At 39.5% G+C, this 16,635-nt stretch overlaps 1 protein-coding gene across 2 annotated transcripts in view; it reads right to left on the reverse strand.

The window, feature by feature from the left end:
* Positions 1-13,322, reverse strand: part of LOC133563494 (USP6 N-terminal-like protein) — a 41,263-nt gene extending 27,941 nt beyond the window's left edge. For both annotated transcript variants that reach the window (XM_061917653.1, XM_061917654.1), the window contains exon 1: positions 13,056-13,322. The gene's annotated coding sequence lies outside the window, so the exon portion shown is untranslated. The remainder of the gene's footprint in view (positions 1-13,055) is intronic.
* Positions 13,323-16,635: the final 3,313 nt, after the last annotated feature.

The following is a 16,635-nucleotide window of genomic DNA, read 5'->3' on the forward strand; positions in this document are numbered from 1 at the left end:
CAAAATGGCCGTCGGAAATTGTGGCATTTTGTGATGTTCAGACAGTATTTTTACTGACTTTGCGGATTGGCAATCCAATTGAAAATGGTTAAATGGATGCCATGAAACACAATTAAGCACATAAAATAAACAGTTTTTTCCATTCTACTGGTACTTCAAGTGATCATTTAATTCTAAACAAGTCTTTTACTTCTTAAAATGAAAGCTATCTGCTATTTTGTTTTCTGGTTCTAACAAATGACATATTGACACCTTAGTGACACAAACCTAACAAGACCAAAGGTTGTTTTTCATTTAAGCCAAACAAGATGTTTCATCACTACTCTGTACATTTATCTGTGAGGGCTGTTTAGTTTCACCGCATAGGTTCAGGCTGCTTACTTCCTGTGTTGATTCTTCTGACTACGGATAGTATTGTGTAGGGGGTCAGGAAGAAACGGAAACCAGCCACTGCCACTCCTTCAACAACAGGTTCAACTAGAACTGTGAAGAAAGTGAAACAAAATCTTCACTGAATACTATCTGGGATTATCACTTAAAAGTTATTTTGCATCACGCTCCTGTGCAAATCATGAAATTACAAGTATGTTAGATACGGCTTTAAATAGAGGGAGGTTGATAATTATTTTTTTAAAACGTTGTGTTGTACAGGATGAAGCCATAGAAAACAGAGGCACTACGCACGGCAGACGGTCAGACCAAACATCTGTACATATTCTACTAAAATAAATAAGAAGTTCATCTTTCATTACAAAACTGAAGGTAGACAGAGTTGAGGAGGAAGTGGTTAGGTGGGCTTGTTTCGCTGAAAGTACTGCAACGACTGTCCTGTGTGACTACATTGTAATAACCTGGTTGCCTAAAACACATAAGACTTTGAGACAGAGGCCTGAGTGACATCATGTCCTGTTATGACATAAAGCACTAACAAGTAATCTGAATGCTCGCTAACTCATCACATAATTTTAAAACAAAAAGTATGTCATATGCATTTTTCTGGGATATCAGCAAAACTGACGACCTCTACTTTTTGACTCTGCCAACAAGTATTTGTTAGTTAGTTTGCAGAATAGTGCATTGACTTTGAAAGACTCCTTAAATATTTTTAAGATATTGAAAAAGTTATTGCTCTAGTTTCCTCGCCAGTGTTGTATCGAGCAGAACAACGGTTGGTAAGATGTGCCCTAGCAAAGGTCTCTAGTTGTAGCTCAACTATAAAATGAAAAAAATCTTCACAAATCCACAATCAATTCTACACAATTCAGAATAACCAATTATTCCATTAAATAAACCAACCCCTAGCAGGGCTACTAATACATTGGAAAACAAACATTTACTTTTCTATGAGAAGGCTTGTTTTTGGGTCGTGTAAAAAATTAAAAAAATCAAATAAAGTCAATTAAAAAAAAGGAAACACTAAACTGTGCAGTCAATGTGCTCCATGTTAGTTTGTGAAAACAAAAATGTAAATAGACAAATCCAAAGTATAAGCAATCATTGCAGCTCTCCACATTTCCTTTATCCCCGATTATCTCTTTTTGAGTCTTTAATCAAACTTGAGCACATGCAGGATTTTACAACAGAGGATTACATTAGAGTAAATGAAAAGCTTGGATTAAGACTTGCCGCCCTAAACTAAGAGAAGAAGACCTGGGAAGACCTTTTTGCCATGGTTAGTCAATGATTAGTCAATCCTCTGTGGTCATCCAAACACAACAGCAAGCCTTTAACCATATGCATGTGCAGGCTTGCTCGGCTTGAGCTCAAGCTCAAAAAAGGATTTGTATATCTACTCTCAACAGGGTAACTTATTTAAAGGTTGGTTTTTTAGGTTATTTCCATAAATTCACATCATTCTTTACAAAACAAGTTAGTAATTAAAAAAGCCACATTGGGCGTAAAGGACAGAAAGAAGGAATCATCCCCATCTGGTGAACTATAGTTTTTGTCTTGATGGTATTATAAATTGTCTACATTGTATAAACCAAATGTCAAATCTGCTCTGGTGCTGTCGAAAGTCAAACTTTTTACACACCAGGGTTTCGCCTTGATTGCCAACATGTCTTTCTTTGCGGGGGCGTGGCTAAGGGCATTTCTAGGGGCGGGGTGAATACGACTTCATATCACATATTTTATCATATGTTCTCAAAATACAAATACATATGGTTTAACAGCAACAAAATAAAGTTTCCTATATTTTCAGGGCATTCAATTGATTACAACAGGACTGTTCAATTTGTCTTCAAATATGTTTTGCCTCAGATCCAAGTAGGCTTCATCAGTTTATGCTCATAGATGGAGATTGTTCAGATCTACAATAGTCTTAAGACTTCAACTGGTTAGCTAAGACTGTCTTAGAGTTAGAATAGTCTTAGACTTAGATTGGTGAGATCCGGTCTTAAATTAGAAAAATACAAATTTTGGAGCATTAACTGTTGAAGCTAATTGGATGAGAGGCAAAATATCTCAGAAAAAAACTAAACGTCCTGTTGCAATCGATTGAATAGAATACATTACTTTTCACTTCGTCAACCAATCTTTCTGTGAGTGACAGGTTATAAGTACACTGAAGAAGTATTTTTGATCATGTATCTTTTTTGGGAATAATGTTTGTTTTTTCATTGAAAATAGTAGCCACACAGACACTGTATGACCCAAGGGTGAACCAACCATCCAGAGGGTGAGAGTGGAAAAAGAACAACGCTCAGAATAGCTTGTGGTCCCAAAAGGAGCAAGAGCCTATCACTGCTCTTCCTTATCATTTTTCCAAAACTGATAACACAGCAGCACAGATTAAACAACATCAACCTAAACCTACCTAACAATTTTCACATGTTTAGGTTTATATGGTGAGATTGAGGGAAGGGCCTCAATCTCAGGCCAGCAGAACACCCTGTGGTCCTTGCTTCCCTATCATTACCTTGGGGAAGGGGGTGGTCCTGTCTAAATATAACAATGACCACACTATGTTTTAGACACTGGTCAGCCAGTTGTTTCCCAGACTAGAAGAATATTTTGGAAGGGTGGTATGAGAAGGGCAGCGATGTCAAGGGAATGGTATTCTTAAAACATAAAACCTTAAGTTCATACTTAGGTAGCCACAGTCTCATAAATGAACCATCTTGCTGGTCATGATGTAGTCATGATAAAAAAAAGCTATCGTAAAGAGTTTTAATGACTAGTGTGATTATATAGATGAGGAGCAACTGTCTTTAAAAATAACCTCGCAAATGGGCCAAACCTCTTAAAAGCAATAAGCCCAAAGCTAAATTTGATATAATTCTCACTGTTGGTATATCAGTAGAATGCAACGCACAACACTGGATTGTCTTACAATGCCAAACAGACTAAATAATTCAAAGGGCTCAGGGACCACTTTCAAGACACTGAATGTGTTACCTAGTTAGAATGAATTCAACCACTTCCACAGTCAGCTGGTCGGAAGCTTTTGTGGGTACTTACGCTGCACACTGCTGTGGTATGTTTTGGTCTCATGTTCAGTGATGTTTGCAAGCACAGAAAGAGGATTATGATACAGTACATGAGAAGGGACATTACTCAGCTGGAAGGAAATGCCGTTTCAAAATAATTGTAAACATGAAGTATTTTTGGACCGGAAATCAGTTTAAAATGAATCTTTAAAAACACACAATACAATGAAAATCAATTAAAATTCCCAAAACAAACTTATTTATAGCCTTATAACACCAAAATATAAACATATTTTCGCTTCTACAACTTCACAGGAGAGAAACAGTTTGATGTTCAAGTGAAATGGCATCATCACTTGCTGAGGAAAATTGTACCCAATAAAAATGGCAGCATGCCCAGAGCAGAGCTTGTTCATTATTATGTGGCACAAGCAGCACTAAAAATAGATCTATTGTTCATTACACTAATTACATTTCATTTTCAACATAGGATTGCATTTTATTCTCATGCTGACTAATTAATCATCTGTGTAACAATTTTAGTATTTGCACTTCACATTACAGATAAATGTGAAATTTTTTGAGAATAAAAGTTTTTTGCATAATTTTGATGCAAAAACATTTAGTTAATGAGCAGGATTAAGTAACAATATATAATCTTAAAATCGTTTGTGTCTAATATTGCTGTGGCTGTTTTTATCTTAACTACTCTTTGTTAAAAATAATTGTTGTAATATTTTTGATCCTGAGCACTAAAAATGATATGCTAAATATTATCAACAACTTCAGAGGCCATTTATGCAGACCATATTTACAGGATACACATTCTCAAAATCTGTATCCATGGTAATGCAGTGATAACATGTCAAATGAATATTGTGGCCTTATGAGTTGGGTTCCTTACATATGCAATTTTGATTTTTTTAGACACGGATCATAATTGCTCTTTGCACATAAGATTACGATTAAATGCATTCCTAATTTCTCTAACCCAACTATTAGAGCATCCAATAGACTATATATAACACATTCTCTTCTGTGTAAAAGTAGTTTCAACACAACGAAACCTCAAAATTCTAACACTATAAAGCTTGTAAAATTTTGTATATTTGGGGGTAAAATACATCTGTAATTTCACATGTAAACTCAGAGATCGAACCACCGTAACAAAAAAAAAAACGTAGGGAGTGACATCAACATTAGTTGCAAGACTTCATTTAAGAGACTATGTTTTGTTTTTTTAATTAAAATTCCAGTTAAGTAAGTAAAAGAGGGATGATATGCATGGGATGCGACATAGTCATATCACAGTGACAAAAGTTATACATGCATCTCTGTCAAAGTCTAACTTTACACCGTGTGCATCTTCAAACCTCTATTTGGACATCTTTGTGTGGAGTTTGCATGATCTCCCCGTACGTGTGTGTGTTCATTGGAGACTCTAAATTGTCTGTAGGTATGAATGCGAGTGGGAATTGTCTATATGTGACCTGCGATTGGCCCCGCTTATTTTTGTTAGCCTTTCAATGAGCGTGTCGATAATATGTTAGCATTTGTAGGCAAAAATATTTTGGAATTTTGCCAAACGTTTACAACCCTTATGAGAGACAATAAGACCAAATTTGTATATATTTTTATGTTTTTGCGATCTTATTTGTAATAATTGGCACGTTCTCTGTGGCCAGCAAAGCAGCTAATGGAATCAATCCATTCATCATTTAAATCACTTTGAAAATGCATCCAAAAAGCGCCAAAATTACTTCATTTACTTTCTGTAACCTGCAAAAAAAAAAAAATAGGCGGTAGCGTATTAGTATTGTAAAAGCGAACACTGAGGAACTATTTTTTTAGCGTAGTAAGACATCGCTTTGCGGCGGCATGCTACAGAATTAGCCGCAGGATAGATTTTGTGTCAGCACCTAAATGGCTTCTGAGTTTGTAATGCACAACACAATGAGATAGGACAGCAGTCTGTACTGTAAGTATTAGCCCACATTCATGTACACACTTTGTACACAGCACCACAGTGTATTTAGTTGTAATAGCAAGCATGACGTGCTGCATGTATCATGATCAATATTATAGTGACTCACTTTGGTCTGGCTAAGCACTCTATTTCTGTCGGCATAGCTTGATTTAAAGTTCCACATTTACAGCGTCACGCTGACCTCACTCCCTCAGCTTCTGTCTCCTCCAACATGTCACACTGTCTTCGTCTTTGCTTCTATAACCAACAGTTCATCCTCCATTTATTCAGGTTCAAAGAGATAAGGTTGTGACAGTTAATTTGTCCGTGATCAGAACACACTCTCATTTGTGTCCGGAAGTAGGAACACACATTTGTTACCTGATGTCGGAAGTGCGCTGCTATGGAAATGGAAATAAATGCGAGGAGGAAATAAGTTCCAATAATGCATAAAAAATGAACAAAATACAGTAAAAATTTAATATATTTAATATATTTTATATTACGTATTTTTATGAACATGTCAGTAACTAAATTATATATGTACTTGCATTGGGTCTACAACTACAGAGTATTGAATCACCTCCACAGTGTACAAAACGGGCTATTTTTATGTACATTTTTAAAACCAATAAACCCGCATCAGCAATTACAACAGATCTTGTGTGGTACTGTCCAAATTAAAATAATTGTACAAAACGTATCAAATGTGAAAAAAATTAAGAAATGAAATATTTGAACTCATAATTTGTAGTACCCATTCAGTGCTGCAAAGGCCAGTGGTACCGCTCGTAGTTGGTTCATTCGGGTGGAAGTGGAGCACACACCATTTCAAGCTTAGCGAGCTTTTGAGGTCGGCCGACCGCTTCTCACAAGAGCTAGGTTGTCTTTAAATATATTTTTTGAAAATGGCTTTTGAAATATATATAAAGTAGCAATGATTGTCACAAACACACTAGATGTGGTGAAATTTGTCCTCTGCATTTGACCCATCCCCTTGATCACCTCCTGGGAAGTGAGGGGAGCAGTGGGCAGCAGCGGTGCCACGCCCGGGAATCATTTATGGTGATTTAACCCCCAATTCCAAACCTTGATGCTGAGTGCCAAGCAGGGAGGCAATGGGTCCCATTTTTTTTAGTCTTTGGTATGACTCGGCCGTATCTCAGGACGGACGCTCTAACCACTAGGCCACTGAGTAGGCAACTGCCATCTAATGATCGTTTTAAAAAAGTGAGTACCGATAATTTCTATGCTATGGCGCGCTGGTGCCACTTCCTGTTTTCGCAAATCACAACTTGTAATTGGATACTCACTTGGGAGTAACAAGCGAGTTTTTTAATCACAGTTAAATGCAAAGCTACCGAGATGGGCTACTGTCAACGACTCGTGATCTGATTGGCTATAGCGACTGTCCATCAAATGAATGTCTTCTGTTCGTTTACACTGCACAGCCGGCGCTAATGTTGATTCAGAAGGCCTCCGGCAGAATTCATACAGCGCTGGAAACAAGCTCGCTGAATTCTGATAAATGCTCTAACGTAAAAACAAGCAACAGTGGAGCCTAATACGACATGAAGAGAATATGATGAATATGTTTATATATTTATAGAAAGTAGATTAAAAAGAAAATTAAACTCTGTTCATTTATGGTCATGATTTATTTTAGGCCACCAGAGAAGGCCTTGCTGGCCCTGATGGCACACCATTATTGTGGGGAATATCACAAACCCACCTGTCCATTTGCTATCTGAAGCACTATTTACATATTTGGCAAACTATTATTCCAATTACATACATACATATATATATAAATAAATGGGTTGTACTTGTATAGCGCTTTTCTACCTTCAAGGTACTCAAAGCGCTTTGACACTACTTCCACATTCACACACACATTCACACACTGATGGAGGGAGCTGCCATGCAAGGCGCCAACCAGCACCCATCAGGAGCAAGGGTGAAGTGTCTTGCTCAGGACACAACGGACGTGATGAGGTTGGTACTAGGTGGGATTTGAACCAGGGACCCTCGGGTTGCGCACGGCCGCTCTCCCATTGCGCCACGCCGTCCCTTTTATATATGTATACATAAAATATTTGTTTCGCCTTTTTGTAAAAAAATATATGCATCATCGCCGATTAAGTTAATCATGACATCATATATGACATATTGGCCATGCCCGTAGCTCGCCCCTCCCCAAATGTATATGGACATCTGGGGGAAATCCTGTACATTGTTAAATATTGAATTGTTAGCTAACCTCCTGAGAATCAGTATTCTCCAAACGAATACAAAAATGTCCACTCCAGAAGCCATGCCGTACCGTGACGATATTGTACTGTGTGACCAGCGTCACGATGCTTTAAGTTAGTATTCAGCTTTTTCATTCATTATTATTACATTATTGTAGCTTCTAAAACACTTATTCATTTAATGTAATATAAGCGCGACATGTGTCTACGCTTTTTAAATGTGGCAAATGCTGACAAATAACATCAGGCACGTCACGCTGAAGACAAAAACACAACGATACAGTAAACAGTGACATCTGACATAGGATGGAGGATGAGAGCTCGGTCCTGCAGGATATCTACAATTCCGGTTGTATGTCTGTGGCCTTCCCCCTCCCCCTATATGAACCAGTTAGACGCCCGGTTTACATTCTAAAGAGGTCTGGGCATGGATGACATAGCACAGCAGAGCAGCCACTGGCCTACTTCTCGATGCTCAAGCATCTGTGTCCACTCCTAGAGGTTGGAGGTTCAGACACTGCAATCTTAATGGGGTCTTCACTCATACACATTCATGCATAGGCAGCAAACATTGCACTGCTTGCGGATGCGGTACTCTGATCCGCCTTTTTTGTTCATAAAGATATTTGGTGGTCACTTTAGTGCACTTTGGATTGCGTTCACAGTCACACTTGTATGTTTGTCAGCAGACCCAATAATGCTCTTAGTTCTGTGTTACTACCTAAGTGTATATTTATTTGTGGCGGACTAATGCATTTTGACCAACACAAAATAGATATATCGCAAATTGTTCGCCCTCGCCCATAAGCATTATAGAAAAAGTTCGACGTAAACAAGCAACAGAAAGCGGAATTAAATTGAAAAACTAAGATATGAGATATCTGGTAACTTACATAAATTTTGTTATGTGTGGAGACCTATCTTGGAATACCCGAAACTGTAGTCAACCCCCCCAAGAAGTACAGTGGGGCAAAAAAGTATTTAGTCAGCCAGCGATTGTGCAAGTTCTCCCACTTCAAATGATGACAGAGGTCTGTCATTTTCATCATAGGTACACTTCAACTGTGACAGACAGAATGTGGAAAAAATAATCCAGGAATTTACATTGTAGGAATTTCAAAGAATGTATTTGTAAATTATGGTGGAAAATAAGTATTTGGTCAACCATTCAAAGCTCTCACTGACGGAATGAGGTTTTGGCTCAAAATCTCACGATACATGGCCCCATTCATTCTTTCCTTAACACGGATAAATCGTCCTGTCCCCTTAGCAGAAAAACAGCACCAAAGCATGATGATTCCACCCCCATGCTTCACAGTAGGTGTGGTGTACTTGGGATCCAACTCAGTATTCTTCTTCCTCCAAACACCACCAGTTGAGTTTATACCAAAAAGTTCTATTTTGCTTTCATCTGACCACATGACATTCTCCCAATCCTCTGCTGTATCATCCATGTATCCATTTTGGTATAAACTCAACTCGTCGTGTTTGGAGGAAGAAGAATACTGAGTTGCATCCCAAGAACACCATACCTACTGTGACGCATGGGGGTGGAAACATCCTGCTTTGGGGCTGTTTTTCTGCTAAGGGGACAGGACGATTGATCCGTGTTAAGGAAAGAATGAATGGGGCCATGTATCCTGAGATTTTGAGCCAAAACCTCCTTCCATCAGTGAGAGATTTGAATGGTTGACCAAATACTTATTTTCCACCATAATTTACCAATAAATTCTTTAAAATTTCTACAATGTGAATTCCTGGATTTTTTTTCACATTCTGTCTCTCCCAGTTGAAGTGTACCTATGATGAAAATGACAGACCTCTGTCATTATTTGAAGTGGGAGAACTTGCACAATTGGTGTCTGACTAAATACTTTTTTGCCCCACTCTGTCTTGGCATAATTGGTGTGATTGATGAAAGTGGACATTCAACTGTTATGTCAAGCCTCTTTGTATGTATTTTGCTTTTATACTCTGTGTAAACAACTTTTTCATGTATTATTTTTTATGTTCATATTTTATTTATTCATTTATTTTTATTATATGTTTTTATTAAGAAAACTGACAATAAAAATTATTTGAAAAAAATAAAAACGGAATTTAAAAATAACGAAAATAAGTGTTAAATGTAAGCCAAAATGTTAATACAGTAATCAAACAATCGTGTATGGTGAAGTCGTCTTTAAGGACGTCTCCTTACAGCACGTTTCCAGCAAGCTTCTGAATGTCTTTATATAATGTATATCCTCTTTGTTACATCTCACCTCTTCCATCGAAAGGAAAGTCTGACAGCATGGACTGTATGTGGCCAAGAAGGCGCAATGCTGTTTCTGTTGCGTAAAGTTGCCGGGCAATGTAAAGTAGGGAAGGGATCCATATGGCCCCATCCCTGGGTGGATCTGACGTGAGAGTGAGAGGGGCGGGGGGTTATTCATTTTGCAATGTAGTCTGCTGGAAATGATGTCAAGTGCCACTCAACATAGCAACTGACTCTGTAGTCAGAGTTGGAATTGCAACAAAACACATTTTAAGATCATTAACACTACTTGCGTCTAGCAACTAAAGGAGACAGTGCAGCCCTAATTTGTCACGTTTCATGTGTCAGGTAAACCGTAACAAATGGGGCCATATAAACTCCCTTCCCCCTGTTCATAACAGTACATGTCATATACAGTAAGCCGTTCTTTCGAAGCACGACTTTATACATATTCTAACTGGCCATTATTTTTTTGCTGCCAAAAACTCAAGCGTGAACACAAAGCTGACCACCAAACATTGTTTTTTGGTCCCAAACTTTGTTTGTTTACTAATTCATTTTATCCGTACCAAAAATTACACGTGTAAACTGAGATTGTTGGTTGCATAGTTTAAACTAGAGGTGTCAACTATGGCCCGTGGACAGGTTTTACCTGGCCCGCGTGATGTGTTTGCTACATATGTAAACAAAAACATTAACCACATGATGTTAGTGCACCAGTCAAGGAAAATGAGCAAACTACATAAATAACATCCTGTAATTTGATTTGGATATTATTTTTTTATCTTGATACATTGAAAATTAATACCAATGAGATGACTGATGAACATTATCCATCCATTTTCTACTGCTTGTCCCTCTCGGGGCCTATCTCAGCTGCATTCGAGCGGAAGACGGGGTACACCCTGGACCACCTCATTGCCAATCCACCGTTGATTGGCAACATTAAATTGTCCCTAGTGTGAGAATGTGAGTGTGAATGTTGTCTGTCTATCTGTGTTGGCCCTGTGATGAGGTGGCGACTTGTCCAGGGTGTACACCGCCTACCACCCGAATTCAGCTGAAATAGGCTCCAGCACCCCCCGCGACCCAGATAGGGACACCTATCCCCAGGTGCATGTCTTTGGAGGTGGGAGGAAGCCGGAGTATATCCATCCATCCATTTTCTACCGCTTGTCCCTTTTGGGGGTCGCTGGAGCCTATGTCAGCTGCATTCGAGCGGAAGGGGTAGTACACCCTGGACAAGTCGCCACCTCAGCGCAGGGCCAACACAGATAGACAGACAACATCCACACTCACATTCACACACTAGGGACCATTTTGGTGTTGCCAATCAACCTATCCCCAGGTGCATGTCTTTGGAGGTGGGAGGGGCCTATCCCCAGGTGCATGTCTTTGGAGGTGGGAGGAAGCCGGAGTACCTGGAGGGAACCCACGCAGTCACAGGGAGAACATGCAAACTCCTCACAGAAAGATCCCAATCCCGGGACTGAAACCAGGTCTGTTCAGGACCTTTGTATTGTGAGGCAGATGCGTTAACCCCTCCTCCACCGTGCTGCCCCCAAAGCCGGAGTACATTATAACAGTGGTTCTCAAATGGGGGTACGCGTACCCCTGGGGGTACTTGAAGGTATGCCAAGGTGTACGTGAGATTTTATAAAAATATTCTAAAAATAGCAACAATTCAAAAATCCTTTATAAATATATTTATACTTCAACAAAATATGAATGTAAGTTCATAAACTGAAAAAAATACAATGCAATATTCAGTGTTGACAGCTAGATTTTTTGTGGACATGTTCCATAAATATTGATGTTAAAGATTTATTTTTTTGTGAAGAAATGTTTAGAAGTAAGTTGATGAATCCAGATGGATCTCTATTACAATCCCCAAAGAGGGCACTTTAAGTTGATGATTACTTCTATGTGGAGAAATATGCATTTATCATTCAATCACTTGTTTATTTTTCAACAAGATATTAGTTATCTTTATATCTTTATTTCCAAATAGTTCAAGAAAGACCATTCCAATAGTGTGTGTGACAATCATTGGTACTTTATCTTTAAATGAGCAATATTTTGCACTGTTATACACTTTAATGAGTCAGAAACTGACGACATAGTGCTGTATTTTACTTCTTTATCTCTTTTTTTAAACCAAAAATGCTTTGCTCTGATTAGGGGGTACTTGGATTAAGAAAATGTTCACAGGGGGTACATGACTGAAAAATGGTTGAGAACCACTGCATTATAACGTCATTTATTCACAAAGTATAAATAACGACAAATACAGATAGCGGTGGAGGAGGGGTTAGTGCGTCTGCCTCACAATACGAAGGTCCTGCAGTCCTGGGTTCAAATCCAGGCTCGGGATCTTCCTGTGTGGAGTTTGCATGTTCTCCCCGTGAATGCGTGGGTTCCCTCCGGGTACTCCGGCTTCCTCCCACTTCCAAAGACATGCACCTGGGGATAGGTTGATTGGCAACACTAAATGGTCCCTAGTGTGTGAATGTGAGTGTGAATGTTGTCTGTCTATCTGTGTTGGCCGTGCAATGAGGTGGCGACTTGTCCAGGGTGTACCCCGCCTTCCGCCCGATTGTAGCTGAGATAGGCGCCAGTGCCCCCTGCGACCCCGAAAGGGAATAAGCGGTAGAAAATGGATGGATGGATGGACAGATAGAATACTATTAACTGCAACATGTAAGTGTAAAAAAAACACACTTACAGAATATGCGTGTTCTATTTTTAAACCAAAAAAAGAAAATACAAAGTTGTTTTTATTTTTAAGTTATCATGCCGTGATTTTACCAGTCCGGCCCACTTGGAAGTAGAATTTTCTCCGTGTGGCCCCCGATCTAAAATGACTTTGACACCTTTGGTTTCAACTGTAATTGTTGTAAGTGTGGTATCTAAAAGCAATTAATCAAAGAATATCAAGGGAAATGACATTTTGGAGGGCAATTGTGTGTTTTTAAAGGGATCTTCTTTTAATAGAAGCATCAGTTCATGGAATCATGGAGCATTGTTTCCTTTTATTGGGTTTGATTTGTTTGGAGAGACAACAATAGCGGAGTACAGCGTTCATGTAGTGAAGATGAAAGAGCGTGTTGACAAGGTGGCTAACGTTCACTTTCCAAACTGGCGCTTACCTTGTTAGCGACTTCTCTTCTTCTTCGACGCGGTACCGACGAGTGGAAACAAAATCCACTATTTTCATTCTCTCCTTCGCCGTCCGGTGGAGCTTCCCATGTCACGGCCGGTGAGCCTCCGACGTCCGAGTGGATGCTAGCAGGTCTCCGCGGGGTCAGGCGGCCCAGAGACACATGGCGCGGACTGGAAGTGCCGCCAGCTGCGAGACACACTCTGCTGACAGTTGGACGCGCGCTCCCGATCCGCGGCGGGGGCGCGCCTCCTGCGGACAGAGGTTTCGTGTTGTGACGTCATCGTACTTCCGCCCGAATGTAACGGTGTTCGACGTGAGGCCAGGCTGCCATGGTTTTTTTCTTTTCTTTTTTTTTCTATAATTTATTCAAGCAACGTGAACAAATGGAAGACCGTTCTTATTTAGTCGCAGTTTGGGAACCCTACTGACGTTTCAAAAGTAAATTTAGGCAAAAAAATTAGAAATTATTTCAAAATTAAATAAAGCAAAGAAAAATATGGTAAATTTACGAGAAAAAGTAAGACTTAAAAAAAATACAAAACCATGATTTTATTCATATATATATATATATTAGGGGTGTGGGAAAAAATCAATATGAATATGAATCGCCATTCTCACGTTGTGCGATTCAGAATCGATTCTCTTTTTTTCTTAAATCTATTTTTTTTATTCAATCCAACAAAACAATACACAGCAATACCATAACAATGCAATCCAATTCCAAAAGCAAACCCGAGCCAGCAACACTCAGAACTGCAATAAACAGAACAATTGAGAGGAGACACAAACACCACACAGAACAAACCAAAAAGTAGTGAAACAAAAATGAATATTAACCACAACAGTATCAATATTAGTTATAATTTCAGCATAGCAGTGATTAAAAATCCCTCATTTACATTATATATATAAAAAAAAAGAACAATAGTGTCACAGTGGCTTACACTTGCATGGCATCTCATAAGCTGGACAACACACTGTGTCCAATGTTTTCACAAAGATAAAATAAGTCATATTTTTGGTTCGTTTAATAGTTCAAACAAATCTACATTATTGCAATCAGTTGATAAAACATTGTCCTTTACAATTATAAAAGCTTTTTTTTTTAAATCTACTACTCTGCTAGCATGTGAGCAGACTGGGGTAGATCCTGCTGAAATCTATGTATTGAATGAATACACAATCCTTTTGAATCGAAAAAATATCATTTTTGAATCGAGAATCGTGTTGAATCGAAAAAATTAATAAATCATCGAATTGCAACCCCAAGAATTTATATTGAGTCGAATCGTGGGACACCCAAAGATTCGCAGCCCTAATATATATATACATATATATATATATATATATATATATATATATATATATATATATATATATATATATATATATATATATATATATATATATATATGTATATGTGTGTGTGTAAAAAGGTCGCCGCCTCATCGCAGAGCCAACACAGATAGACAAACATTATTCCCACTCACATTCAATTGAAATTAAAATATATTGTAATCTATATGTTTTTAGAAGGCGGTGCACACCTTGGACAAGTCGCAACCAAGCATGATGTTAAAGAAAATTACAGCATTGAGCTGCATGTACTACAAGCATTTATCAAACCCTTTAAACACAAAAACTGTCAGTTAGCGCCCTCTACTGATAAAAAGGCCAAATTTACATTATTGCAATCAGTTGACAAAACATTTTCCTTTATAATTATAAAAGCTTTTTTTTTTTAAATCTACTACTCTGCAAGCATGTCAGCAGACTGGGGTAGATCCTGCTGAAATCTATGTATTGAATCAATACACAATCGCTTTGAATCGGAAAAATATCGTTTTTGAATCGCGAATCGCGTTGAATCGAAAAAATTAATATATCATCGAATCACAACCCCAAGAATCGATATTGAGTCGAATCGTGGGACACCCAAATCAATCCAACAAAACAATACATAATAATGTATTGAGAATATAAAAAAAAAAAGATCCCAGGTCAGATGTGCAATTGCCCAAAAGAACTGATCTCAGGTCAGATGTGGACATGCCCACAAGAACTGATCCCGGGTCATATGTGCTCCTGCTCAAAAGAACTGATCTTGGATCAGATGTGGACATGGCCTCAAGAACTGATCTCAGGTCAGATGTGGACATGCCCAGAAGAACTGATCCCGGGTCATATGTGCACTCGCTCAAAATAATTGATCTTAGGTTAGATGTGCACCTGCCCACAAGAACTGATCCCAGGTCAGATGTGGAAATGGGCCACAAGAACTTATCCCAGGTCAGATGTGGAAATGGGCCACAAGAACTGATCTCAGGTCAGATGTGCAGCTGCCCATAATAACTGATCCCAGGTCAGATGTGGACACTGCCCACAATAACTGATACCAGGTCAGATGTAGACATGGGCCACGATAACTGATCCCGGGTCACATGTGCACTCGCTCAAAAGAACTGATCTTAGGTCAGATGTGGACATGGCCTCAAGAACTGATCTCAGGTCAGATGTGGACATGCCCACAAGATCTGATCCCAGGTCATATGTGGAAATGGGCCACAAGAACTGATCCCAGGTCAGATGTGGAAATGGGCCACAAGAACTGATCCCAGGTCAGATGTGGAAATGGGCCACAAGAACTGATCCCAGGTCAGATGTGGAAATGGGCCACAAGAACTGATCCCAGGTCAGATGTGGAAATGGGCCACAAGAACTGATCTCAGGTCAGATGTGCAGCTGCCCATAATAACTGATCCCAGGTCAGATGTGGACACTGCCCATAATAACTGATCCCAGGTCAGATGTGGACGTGGCCCACAATAACTGATACCAGGTCAGATGTGGACATGGGCCACGATAACTGATCCCTGGTCAGATGTTCTCATAATAACTGATCCCAGGTCAGATGTGGACACTGCCCATAATAACTGATTCCAGGTTAGATGTGGACATGGCTAACAGTAAATGATCCCAGGCCAGATGCACAGCTGCCCACAATAACTGATCCCAAGTCAGATGTTCTCCTGCCCACAATAACTGATCCCAGGTCAGATGTTCTCCTGCCCACAGTAAATGATCCCAGGCCAGATGCACAGCTGCCCACAATAACTGATCCCAGGGCAGATGTTCTCCTGCCCGCAATAACTGATCCCAGGGCAGATGTTCTCCTGCCCGCAATAACTGATCCCAGGCCAGATGTGCAGCTGCCCACAATAACTGATCCCAGGTCAGATGTTCTCCTGCCCATAACTGATCCCAGGTCAAAGGTGGACATGGGCCACAATAACTGATCCCAGGTCAGATGTTCTCCTGCCCACAATAACTGATCCCAGGCCAGATGTGCAGCTTCCCACAAGAACTGATCCCAGGTCAGATGTGGACATGGGCCACAAGAACTGATCTTAGGCCAGGTGTGCAGCTGCCCACAATAACTGATCCCAAGTCAGATGTTCTCCTGCCCATAATAACTGATCCCAGGTCAGATGTGGACATGGGCCACAACAACTGATCCCAGGTCAGATGTTCTCCTGCCCACAATAACTGATCCCAGGCCAAATGCG

This window comes from Nerophis ophidion, linkage group LG12 (genome assembly GCF_033978795.1).
Source record: "Nerophis ophidion isolate RoL-2023_Sa linkage group LG12, RoL_Noph_v1.0, whole genome shotgun sequence".
In the NCBI taxonomy this organism is placed as follows: Eukaryota; Metazoa; Chordata; class Actinopteri; order Syngnathiformes; family Syngnathidae; genus Nerophis; species Nerophis ophidion.